The sequence below is a fragment of the Benincasa hispida genome, chromosome 2, assembly GCF_009727055.1.
Source record: "Benincasa hispida cultivar B227 chromosome 2, ASM972705v1, whole genome shotgun sequence".
Taxonomy (NCBI): Eukaryota; Viridiplantae; Streptophyta; class Magnoliopsida; order Cucurbitales; family Cucurbitaceae; genus Benincasa; species Benincasa hispida.
Window position 1 is genome coordinate 24,047,493 of NC_052350.1, and position 13,297 is coordinate 24,060,789.

The 13,297-nt window shown below is 39.7% G+C and overlaps 1 long non-coding RNA gene across 1 annotated transcript; it reads right to left on the reverse strand.

Annotated features, from left to right (window-relative positions):
• Nucleotides 1-1,890: 1,890 nt before the first annotated feature.
• LOC120071807 lies at nt 1,891-4,122 on the reverse strand. The gene is made up of 3 exons (XR_005480347.1): nt 2,845-4,122; nt 2,675-2,769; nt 1,891-2,596 (listed from the first exon to the last, which is right to left on the reverse strand). It is a non-coding gene; the product is annotated as an uncharacterized LOC120071807 (long non-coding RNA).
• Between the last annotated feature and the right edge of the window lie 9,175 nt (nt 4,123-13,297).

Consider the following 13,297-nt stretch of genomic DNA (forward strand, 5'->3'; position numbering starts at 1 on the left):
ACAGTCTTTGAGATCGAACTTGAAGATGAGGTGCATTTTAACTATATGTTTATGGCATTAGGGCCTTGCATTAGAGGTTTCGCAAGATGTCGGCCTGTGATAATAGTTGATGGGTCACACTTGAAAGGAAAATACAAAGAAATCATGCTGGTTGTGGTTTCTATGGATGGGAACAATGAATTATACCAACTAGCATATGCAATAGTGGATAATGAAACCGATCGATCATGGAAATGGTTTATGTCAAACTTGAAATGTAGTATCAGAGAACCCAATTATTTGGTGTTTATGTCTGATCGGATGGTATCTATCAACAATGTTATTCGTGTATTTTTTTTCCACGACATTTTATGGATTGTGCACATAGCATATAGAACAAAATCTTGTTACAAACTTTAAGGATAGCATGGTTGTTGGGATATTTAGAGATGTAGCAAAGGCATTTCGCATGACAAAGTTCCAAACAAAATGGGACGAACTCCGTAGTTTTCGAGATGGTGCTGTCACGATATATCTGGAAGACATCGGTCTTCAAAGGTGGGCACGGGTTTACAAAATAGAATGAAGATATGATAACATGACATCAAACAGTGCAGAGTGTTTCAATTCATTAACTAAAGAATATCAACTATTGCTCATAATATGCTTGATTGAACATGTTAGAGGAATGCTCCAATCGTGGTTCTGCAAACGAAGGAATTACTGAGCATCTCGAATGACATTGCACTCTGACTACTATGAAACCCAATTGGCAAGTGAGACCGATAAGGGTAGATGATATCGGGTTGAGCCTATTGATTGTTATCAGGTCCACATGCGAGATAATCGATTGGACGGTATTGTCAATCTTCCCACGAAGGAATGCACATGTAAGGATTTCGACTCACTTGGTATCCCGTGTTCGCATGCAATTGTTGCTACCAAGGAATGAAATATACCCATCCAGAGTCTTTGCAGTCGATTTTATATAGTGGACACTTTAATGACTGCGTATGTGGATCCTATAAATCCACTTGGCCACTTATCTGAATGGAATAGACCTCCTGGATATGTAGAAAAGATTATCCTTCCTTCGAAGTTTGTGGCACAAGTTGGGCGACAGAGAGTGAGAAGAATACCATCCAAAGGAGAATTTCGCAGACAAATGAAATGTGGTCGGTATGGGAATTATAGACATAACCGCCAAAATTGTAGCGAACCGCTCACAACCGTGCGATGTGCTGAAAATGCCAGAAACTGTGACACAAACACCTCTCATCTAGTTTAGTTTATAACTAACTTGTAACATTTCATATGTTATAAATAACATTGATCAGTTTTTCATACATCATACTTGTAACATACTTCATACTTTTTCATACTTGTAACATACTTGTAGCATACTTCATACTTTTTCATACTTCATACTTGTAACACTTCATACTTCATACTTTCATCTTGTAAACAAAAAACAATAACAAGTTAGAGTATTTCTATAATAACAATCTTCATACTCTCTCAATCTCGCTCTCTCAATCTTCATACTCTCAATCTTCATACTTGTAACAAAAAACAATAACTTCATACTCTCTCAATCTCGCTCTCTCTCAGAATCTCGCTCTCTCTCAAAATCTCACTCTCTCAATCTCACTCTATCTCAAAATCTCACTCTCTCAATGTTTGAACTTTGAACCTTGAACTTTGATATAATGTTCTATATACCATTAATATAAAGAAAAGAGCAGTAGCTCAATTATACCTGTTTTGATAAAATGTATGATATTGAACTTTGAACTTACATAAAAAATACATGTTCAATTATACATGTATACCATTGATTTAATGATACAATGAAAAGAGCAGTAGCTCAATTATACATGTTCTATATACCATTGATACAATGAAAAGAGCAGTAGCTCAATTATACATGTTTTGATAAAATGTATAATATTAAACTTTGAACATTAAACTTACATAAAAAATACATGTTCAATTATACATGTATACCATTGATACAATGATACAATGAAAAGAGCAGTAGCTCAATTATACATGTTTTACATACATAAAAAATACATGTTTTACATACATAAAAAAATACATGTTGTATACACATAAAAAATATGGAGTGTTCGCCCATAGTTGACGTGCTAACTGCATCCTATATTCACTCATCTTCTCCTAAGTGATTACGGACGAATCAACACTAGTCACCAAGTGTTCTAGTAATTTTATTGCAAAGATGCCACAATCAAGCGGCCTGTGCTGTATGTCGATGTTCATAGGTCATGAGATTTTCCAACGGACTATGGATAGGTTCGACTTTGAACGATCCACGTCACAATCGTGAAGTAGGGATGGTACTGTGACAGTCAATGGCTCTAGCCAGTTCACCAGCTTTGTCATTGTGGCCTCTGTTAATGTCCATTGCAAGGACCATCCAATGCTCACTGATATTCATTGTCGTATAAATGAAATCCACATTTGCCCATTTGACATCGAATTTACCGGTGACATAGTACTTATACGTGTCTTCATCCTACCATGCTAGGGCAGCCTCCAGAAATGTCTTATTCTTTATTCGTTTAAATACCCCGCAATGAGCGTTAAGGTGTCTCTGTCAAATAAAATGAGAAGTTAAGTAATGAAATAAAATGAGAAGTTAAGTAACGAAATATTAAATATCAAAATTTACCGTTACATCAATTGGCAAGATGGTGAACTTGTGCATGCACATGTTAGTCCGGGTATAAATTTTTCTTTCATAAAGTAAAATAAAGTATTTATGTTCTGCACAAAAAATTACTATGTCAATAAAAGTACAAGATATCTAACATGTAAAGAAGTCAAGTCTAGGAAACTTACATCGCACTCAACCCACAAACTCGGGGAAATCAATTTCTTGAAGAATTGCTTGGTGAGTGGTTTAAAGAAGTTCTCTCGAACCTCGTTGTCAGTATTCTCGTCCGACATCTAGCCCATCATTTCTGTAACGATATTGTGTGGAACATCATGTGCTACGTTCTATGCGAAAATTACTTTGAATAGTGACGTAGCTACACCTAGGAGAGGATGCTTAACCACATTTTTCTTCTTTACTTGAGTTGGAGGTGTAAATTTATCAACATGTTTCCTCTTACAACTAATTCTTCAAGATTCCCACATAAATAGATAACAAAAATTTACTCATTGATGACATGCAAAAATGCATGTCATCTTAGGCATTTTACTTAGAATTAAGAAGGTTGTTAGGAAGAATATGCGTCGATCATGATAAGAATTCACAAGAATATGAGCTTACATCGATCAGCATGTCGAATCTCAGCTAACTCGCTATTTTGCGTTAATTATGCGTTCAATGTTCTATCTTTGTAGCTAATGCAGAAAATGAATGCAAACACGGAAACCGAACCACCACATAGATGACCGCATGCGGCGAAACACTCCATCACAAAGACAAACACATCGATCAACCCATGGATGTTACGCTAATCAGTCGTATGTGTCCATCGCATGGGAGTTGTGCTCGTCAAATGAATGCAGTCATCGTGTAGAGTTGCGGTATTAAGCGAATGCGGTCATTGAATGTTTGCAGCTGCGGGACAACGCAACTAATGGGATCAACGCAAAGTAGGTGGAATGAACGCATCAACGCATCTACCTTGAGAAAATCCAAAGATGATGTTGACATTTCACCTACCATGCCGTTAGTGGCAGAGGTTCAGAAAAGACAAACGTATTTAACGTCAGACTCAGAGCAGTCCAATTAATGCTGTCGGCGACCCAGGCTTTATAAATAGAAGCCGATGAGCTGAAATTCATTTTATCCAAGGTTCTCGCTTGAGGTTCGCATATGGCGGATCCTTGCAATCCAGACAAATGCGTGGGAAGACAGGTGAGAGTTCACCTCATTCATCCATTCCGAGTGACAATCGGAGCCTTCGACCGGAGTTAGATCTCGAAAAAGAGTCAGCTCCTCCACCCATCCATGGCACCACCGGCAACCTTGACGCACATCTGCTGAAAGCAAATTTTGCTTCCAACCATTCATTTCTTTTCCTTTCTTTTTCTACATTGTATTGTATGACATTTTGGAATTAAGGAATTAATACAATTTATTTTCAATGCATTTCTCTGTGCCTTTGACTCCATCTCTATCTTCTTTGCTTAGCATCTTTACTTTCATTGCAGCACTTAGTGGGATTACTTGAGTATTGCATACTTAGTTATGTGGATTAGGAATATGAAGCATGTAACAACCCACCGAGAGGTGTGCGTTGCGCAAGTATGTAAGTAATCTGATTTGCTTAGTGTGAAGCTGCTGTAATGCCTATATATAGGCTAACACATTGCTTGTCTATGAGTGAAGTCAGTAACAATCAATTGCCCAGGAGGGCAAGTGATTGGACGCATTAAGCAAGGTATGCATTGTTCACTAGGGATAGTAACAATCTTACGTCAACCAAGTTCATGCGTTTGTCTCGTCTTATATGTGCCCGACACCCCTTTAGAGCTACTCGAGAGAGAGTATAAAGAAAGAACCTAATGACTCGAGAGAGCTAGGTTAGAATCTAGACCGAGAGAGCGAGATTATATCGACATAAGCAAGAGATAGGGACTTAGAGATAAGCTCTGTTTATCAACACTGCATCGCATGCACCCTAGGAATAGGAATGATGATATGTGGTTGCCTTGTTTGTGTATCATCGCATAGACAAGAATTAGAGGCTTATGTGTAGGCCCTATAGACACCTTTGCACATACATCGCATGCATTCTAGCATTAGAAGCCGTAGCATTCGCACCGAGAGATGGTTTACTATTGTATGAGTGTTGCATGATCACATTCGTTTGCGTTGACTAGGGTTGCCCATACGGTCACTCTTAAGGGTTGCAATGAAAACATCTCCGCATTTTATCTATTTCTCGTACATTTATTTCATGTGAAGGTTTGTCGCATCTCTACCTTTCATGCATATTCTCATTGCGTTGTCTATTAGATAGGAGTAGGAGTAGGATTAACGTATCAATATCCCCTCCATTCTTTTATTCAACCACCGCATGCACAATCACCGTAACCATATAACTACAAGTCCTTGTGTTTGTCCTCGGATTACTCGAGAAACTTGCATCCATGTTATACTTGGCGTGAATGCAAAAAGCTTGTGGCAAGACGCATGATCTTCGCATCCATTTATTAACGCATACTCATTCCAACGCAAGACCATCGACGCATGACTATCAACGCATATCTTAGGAACATGCATCGCATACCGCGTCCACGGGATTTTGGTTCTCGAGTAAAATTGACTTCTAATTTTCCGTCAGCAAGTTTTTGGCACCGTTGCCGGGGATTTGGCAGCTAAATGTTTGTTAAGTTTTGTGTCTCTGCGAGAAAACTTTTTATCTTGGGAGTATTGCAGCTTGTGCGACCAGACAATATTGAAGTGTAGGCGATGCGCTGAAAGCCAATGTTGACCCCAAGGTAGAAGGGCAATCAGTCGCAAAAGATTGTCAAAACAACTTGATGTGTCTGGATGCGGTGGTCAAACTTTGCGTCATTTATTAGAGACTGTTGGTCACGGTTACACCCTTCATTTTGGCTTGTTCCCACGGGTGTCATGCGAACATCCAACTACGATTGTATGCCAATCTCAACTTTAACTCATGAATTTCAGAGGATTTGTCTCTTGTTTTCTTTTATTTTTCTTTCTCATTTTTCTTTCTCTTTTCATATTGCATTGTTCTTGGAAACCCACCTTCATTTTCGCTTGCTCCAACGGGTGTCATGTGAACATCCAACTATGAGCAGGCTTCTTTCATAACTTAACTCTTATCAAGTTGGGAATGTTTTTGAGATTTCCTTTGCGCTGACATTGGAGTTTTGTAATTTTTTTTTTTTAAATAATGAGCGCATTTTTCTTATTGACCGCATACTCTTGATTTCATCTACTCAGACCTTCCCCATCCCCAAATTTAGAAGTACGCAAGGTCCTCATTGCGCTGTTTGGATAGAATAGACAAATACTTAGACAAAATTTCAAAAAGAAGGTTTGAGCAGAATTTTGAAGGGGTAAAAGGTAAAAGCATTGCTAAGCTACGAATTAACTAAGTGTTAGTTAGAAATTACAAAGTATGGGAAATGCTTCTAAGTGTATGCATATTATATATCATGGCAGTGCAATGAATAATGAAAAATGAAAGATTAAGAATATCGCATAGTTTGACAAAGAATGGCAAAGAAGAGGCACAGGCATATAGAGAGAATTGCTACTCAGTTGTATTGAAAATTAACTAAGTATACAATTAATTAAAAATATCGCAATACAAAACTATTTTCCTGTACATAGAATCAAAGAATTTAATTAAATAATGAATAATCATAATTTGCAGTTATCTTTTGAATTTGATTCTGACGGGTGCACGAAAAAAATTGACACCGTGCTTCCATTAACACAAATACATTTTTTTTTTAAGACGGGCTACACGTACGTACCCCTGCAACACACCCCTTAACTAAACCCATATCTGAAGGACAGGCACACGGTATTTCTACCAGTGCAACACTACCTCAACATAGTGCATTTTTGCTAAAGACGAGCAAAGAACACACACGTGCGCAACACACCCCTCAGCGCAATGCATTTGGGTATAATGGACGCAAAGTGTATCTGTTGTCATGGAATGAACCCATCATCGCGTTATATACCAATTTTTATTTTTCTTTTTATTTCATCAATAACGCCAGTCGAAAAGACTTAGCAATGTTCAACTTTTCATCCATCATTCACAAAAAATTTTAAGAACATCGCTACTAATGCAAATGAATTTAAAAGAATTAAACATGACATGGAAAGACACTAATGAATTAAATGGAAGGAAAATGCAGAAATCATTATAGGCTAATTCTAATAATCAGTAAATTACACAACCTAGAAAGCAGTAAGAGAAAGTTGTAAAGAAATCAAGTAAACATAGGTAGGGATGCTGATTGGAAAAAATTTTCAAAATTATCGCAATAACATCCCCTACAAGCGGTTAATCCTGCTTGCCCAAGTCAATGGTATTCATGCGTCGATCCACATCGCCCCCGTAATAAGGCTTAATCCGTTGACCATTGACTTTAAATTCGTTGTTTCCGTCTTCAGTTGTCAGTTCCACTGTACCGTGGGGAAAGATAGTCTTGATCCGGAATGGCCCAGACCAGTGGGATTTCAACTTCCCTGGAAACAATCGCAAATGTGAGTTAAACAATAGTACCTATTGACCTTTGACGAATGTCCAGTTGTTTATGCGGTCGTCATGCCACTTTTTAGTTCTCTCCTTATAGATCTTGGCATTTTCGTAGGCATCCCTTCGCCATTCGACCAGCTGGTTCAGTTGTAATTTTCGGACTTTCCCCGCACTTGCTAGATCAAAGATCAGCTACTTGTATGCCCACATCGCCTTGTGTTCCAACTCGAGAGGCAGATGACAAGCTTTTCCAAAGACCAGGGCATATGGGGACATGCCAATTGGAGTTTTATAGGCAGTCCTATATGCCCATAGTGCTTCGTCGAGCTTGGGTGACCAATCCTTCCTGGAGGTACTGACTACCTTCTCCAAAATAGTTTTGATCTCTCGGTTAGAAATCTCTGCCTGCCCATTAGTTTGTAGGTGATAAACGGTTGCAACTTTATGGCTGACGTGAAATTTTGTCAACAGGTTGGTGATTATGCGGTTGATGAAGTGAGAGCCCTCATCGCTGATTAAGGCTCGTGGCGTCCCATATCGAGCAAAAATATTCTTCTTGAGAAACATCGCCACTGGCACCGCATCATTCTTGGCACATGTGATGACCTCAACCCATTTCGATACGTAATCAATCGCGACCAGGATGTAGTGTGACCTTTTGATGGTGGAAATGGGCCCATGAAATCGATTTCCCAAACATTAAATAATTCAACCTCTAAGATTGACGTCAAAGGAATTTCATTTCTTTTAGACATATTCCCCGTTCTCTGGCATCTGTTACACTGCACAACGTGGGCACGGGCATCCTTAAACAATGTTGGCCAGAAATAGCCACACCGTAAGACCTTTACGGCAGTCTGCTGCCCCCCAAAATGTCTTCCGTAAAGGGACTCATGACAAAGCTCCAAAATGTGCTTGACTTCATGCTCAGGAATGCATCGAGGTAGAATGTGATCAAGTCCAAGTCGATACAGGAATGGGTCGTCCCAGAAATAAAATATGACGTCATATCTCAGCTTCTTCTTCTGCTGGTAATTATAATCCTCCGGTACTTGTCCGCAAACTATGAAGTTCACAATGTCCGCACATTTATGCCTACCAACATCAGCAACTCATCGGGGAATCTTTCTTCAATATCTTTTTCTTTTTCCTGAACCTCAAAATTTTCCAATCTTAACAGATGATCAACGACTTAGTTTTCGGTGCCCTTTTAGTCCTTGATTTCTAGGTCAAACTTGCAGGAGCAACACCCACTATATCAGCCTTGGTTTTGCATCCTTCTTTGTCATCAGATATTTAATCTCAGAATGATCAGTATACACCACAACGTTTGTTCCGATTAAGTACTGGCGAAATTTCTCCAGTGCAAATACCACTGCGAGCATTTCCTTCTCTGTGGTTGTATAATTCTCCTGCACATCATTCAATGTTTTACTTGCATAATAGATAGGATGCAATACCTTGTCCTTGCGCTGATTCAACACTGTGCCCACTGCATAACCACTAGCATCACAAATCAACGGAAATGGTTGTGTCCAATCCGGCGTAATCAAAATGAGTGCGGTGATGAGCGCATCTTTCAATGTGTTGAATGCTTCAGTGCACGTATCATCAAAATTATATTCACGGTCCTCTTCAATAAGCGCACTTAGGGGCCTTGCGATCTAGGAGAAGTTGCGAATAAATCTTCGATAGAACCCAGCGTGTCCTAGAAAGCTCCTAAGTGTTTTCACGTTCACTGGTTGGGGTAGCTTTAAAATTGCGTCGATTTTCGCCTGATCAACTTCCAATCCTACCTTTGAGATTTTATGACCCAGTACAATTTCTTCTTCAACCATAAAGTGGCATTTTTCCCAGTTGAGAGCAAGATTCGTTGCCACACATTCTTCAAGACTTTCTCAAGGTTAGATAAACAGGAGTCATAATTATTGCCGAAAACTGAAAAATCATCCATGAATACTTCGACTGAATCCTCCAAGTAATCTGAAAATATCGCCATCATACATCGTTGGAAAGTACCTGGTGCATTGCAGAGTCCAAACGGCATGCAACAGAATGCGAACATACCAAAAGGGCACGTAAAGGTTGTTTTATCTTAATCCTCCGGCGCAATTGCAATTTGGTTGTACCTTGAATAACCGTCAAGAAAACAGAACAATTCTTCCCAGCAAGTCTGTCTAACATCTGATCAATGAACGACAGTGGGAAGTGGTCCTTTTTAGGGGCCAAATTTAACTTGCGATAATCCATACAGATTCTCCACCCCATGATCGTTCTTGTGGGAATTAATTCATTCTTGTCATTAGTGAAAACTTTCATCCCCCCTTTCTTCGAAACATACTGCACTGGGCTCACCCAACTGCTATCAGATATCGGGTAGATGACACCTGCATCCAGCCACTTCACTATTTCCTTCTTTACAACCTCCCTCATGGCAGGGTTCAAGCAACGTTGCCTCTCTATTGATCCTGTTTTTCCTTATTCCAGACGAATCTTGTGCATGTAATACGAGGTACTGATTCCTCGAATGTCTGCCAAGGTCCATCCTAAAGCTCTTGCGTTGTTTCTCAGGATCTGGATGAGTGCATCTTCCTTCTCCTTACTCAGCGAGGCAGAAATGATAACCGATAACGTGTTGTTACCTCCTAAGTAAGCATATTTGAGGTGCACAGGCAACGACTTCAACTTGAGCATGGGTGGTTCTTCCAAGGATGGCTTAATGCGTTGCGATGTTCGTTCAGATAACTTAAGTGGTTCAAAATTTGATTCAACGTGAATTTGCGATGCAATTCTCCTCCCACATTATGCCGATTCCAAAATCTTCCTCCTCCAACTCTTCTAAAGGCTCGGGCCAAGGTTCTTCCCGTAATTTCTCAATATATTGGCAATTCTCCATATCACTTGGGTATTTCAACGCATTGAGAACGTTGAACTTCACTTGCTGATCATCAACCCTGATGGTGAGTTCTTCTTTTTGTACATCAATCGGCGCTCGCCCTATTGCGAGAAATGGGCGACCCAAGATGATAGACACTTCTCTATCAGCTTCATATTCCAATATGTAATGTCCGCTGGGAAGACTTATTCACTTACACGAGTACATCCTCTATTTTGCACTCAGGATGCGTTATCGATCTATCAGCCAACTGTAGTGTAATCGTGGTTGGTCTTACGTTGCCAATATCTAGCTTCTTAAAAATCGATAAGCGCATTAGATTTATGCTCGCCCCTAAATCGCACAGCGCATTCCCGACCTTCTTCCCTCCTATTGAGTAGGGCAATGTAAAACTCCCAAAATCCTTCATTTTGGTGGGGATATTGTTTTGAAACAGCGCACTATATTCATATGTTAATGCGACTATTTCATTTTCCCTAATCTTTCTTTTTTAGCCAGAATATCCTTAAGGAATTTTATATAGCTCGGCATCTTTTCCAGAGCTTCTATTAAGGGAATATTGATGTGTAGTTGTCAGACAACATCCAGGAACCTCTGAAATTACTTACTATCATCTTTCTTCTTCAGCTTGGACGGGAAAGGTGGAGGATCCCGCCGTACTTCTTGTTTAGTTGGTTGTTCGTTGAGGTCCTGTTCTTGCTGTGTTTCATTAACTGGAGGTTGCGTTAATTTAGAATTCAAGTCTTGTTAAGATTCATCTCTTGTAGGTATACTTACTTTTGGACTGGTAATTTTTCCACTACTTGTTGATTGGTCATCATCAACAGTTAGATCTACTGGTCTTGTTGTTGAATCTGGTACTGGTAGCATAGGGGCTACTGTTTTACCACTCCTCAATGTCATTGCGTGACATTTCTCTTTACCTCGTGGCCCCGATGCTCCTGAACTGGTACCAGGCACTTTATTTTTCAACTCAATCGCAAGCTGTTCAATCTGTTCTTCTAAATCTCTAAGGGAGGCAGCTTGCGATTGTCTAATTGCCTCGCTATTTTTGATATAATATTTCAATGATGTCTCCAGAGACGAGGTCCTGTAAGAGTTACCTGGGCTACAATTCGAATTAATGAAGACCGGAGGGTTACCTCGATCCCCTTGATAACCATTCTAATGAAAACTATGGCTCCTCTGGTTGTGATTCCCATCCCAACTTAAAGTTGGGTGATCCCACCAACCAGGGTTGTAGATGTTGCCAAACGATTCATTGTAGACAGAATATACGGGTTGTTGATTCCATGGGCAGACTTCTACTGGATGTCCTCTCCACATTAAACACAATTCATTGCGGCCACGTGCATCAATGCATTAACTTGCACTGAACCTTGAGAGAGATTTCTCTGTTGATTAGCCATCGTCTGAAGGAGTGAGGTCATCATGGTCATTTGATCTACCAGTGTGCTCATTGTGTCAGTTTACGCATCGGCACTTTCAACTCTTTCTTGCTCCAGACCTCTTTCCTCGAACCCGGTATCAATCCAGTCATCAGAATGTCGAAGATGGGATCCAAGATGTTCTTTGTTTCCGTATATGATCTCTCCATTAATCCTCCTGCTGTAGAGACATCGGCAAATGCTTGTGTTGGTTGATCTAAGCCATTGTAAAAAGTCTCCATCAGAATGCTATCGAGAATCTCAATATGCAAACAACTCTTCACTAACTGTTTGAAACGCACCCAGGCGGTGCTCAAAGTTTCATAACCCTTTTGCTCAAAATTCAACACATCCCTCCATCTCCTTGCATTGACGACTGGAAGGAAGAATCTATTCATGAACCTTTCGACCAACTAGTCCCATTCGTTAATCTCATCTGGCTCTAACGACTGAGCCCACCTCTTTGCTTCGTCCCACAGTGTATACGGGAAAAGATATAATCTAAGTCCTTTTTGAGTCACAGCAGGCATGGAGAATGCGGTGCACATGTCTACAAAGCTCGTCAAATGAGCATGCGGGTCTTCCCCTTGTAATCCTCCGAATTGACCCACATTCTGAATCATCTGTAGCATTATCGGTCTTATCTCAAAGCTTACATTCTCCTCAACCATGGGTCTTGAAATTTCTGGCAAGAAGTTATAAAAATCCAGCACCGCATAGTTCCTCATAGGAATGTTGTGGTCAGCAGCAAGAAATATGGGGTCTTGCACTGGCCAATTTTCCCTTTGATTCTCGGTGGGTGCCTCATTATTATTAGCCATGCTTCTTCACCACTCAATTCGGCCCTGATGTGCTTCTGCGTGAATAATACACCTGATCTCTAAGTCCGCTTAGAATTTCTGGATCACTTCAAAACTCATAAGCCATCAGATTGCTCTCTGTGATGAGCAGCCAGTACAAAGAGATCTGTCCTGCAACATATCACAAACATATTCAACACTAACTATTACAAATCCTCGGCAACGGCACCATAAACTTGTTGACTTTATTTTTATTGATGTTTCTATTTTAAGCACACGCACTACGATATATGATGCATGATAAACTTGTAAGCGCATATGGTGATGATGTAATGCGATGATATGTGATACTACTTCTAGATGTATGCATTATTAATGAAATGCTTGTAGTATGCTATGCGTTGTCACAAGTTTCCTTACGTTTAAACCAAGTATAATTCCAACACAAGTTTCTCTGTGTGATCCGAGGTCGAACACAGGATTGTATAGTTAATACGTTATGTTCGTGATATATGCGACCGGGGGTTTTTCAATTAATAAAAAATTGTGTTTATACAGGTATTTAAAGTTGCGGTAAAGTAAAATTGAGATAATAAAATAAAATGTGATAAAAGTGAACCTAAGTTATTATGATAAAAGATACAGGATACTGATACATGATACTGAGTTGAGACTGTCTGTGAAGATTATACAAAGGGTCGTGTTATGCGGGGGCAAGTCTTTATGTATGAAATAAGAATAGAAAAGGTAATTAATATAAACATCGCAAGTTATTAATTGCGTTAAAGACATAACTACAATTCCAGTTTCCCTTGGCGTACACCTCTTGGTGATCGGCCGTGTTCCCACATCTCTATGGTGAAACAGAGATGAACGTAATGAACGCAAGATTGCTTCCATCTCTGAAAGTACTTCTCGCTTTAATTAATGCATTCTTCTAACCTTCTCTCGACAGGAAAAATG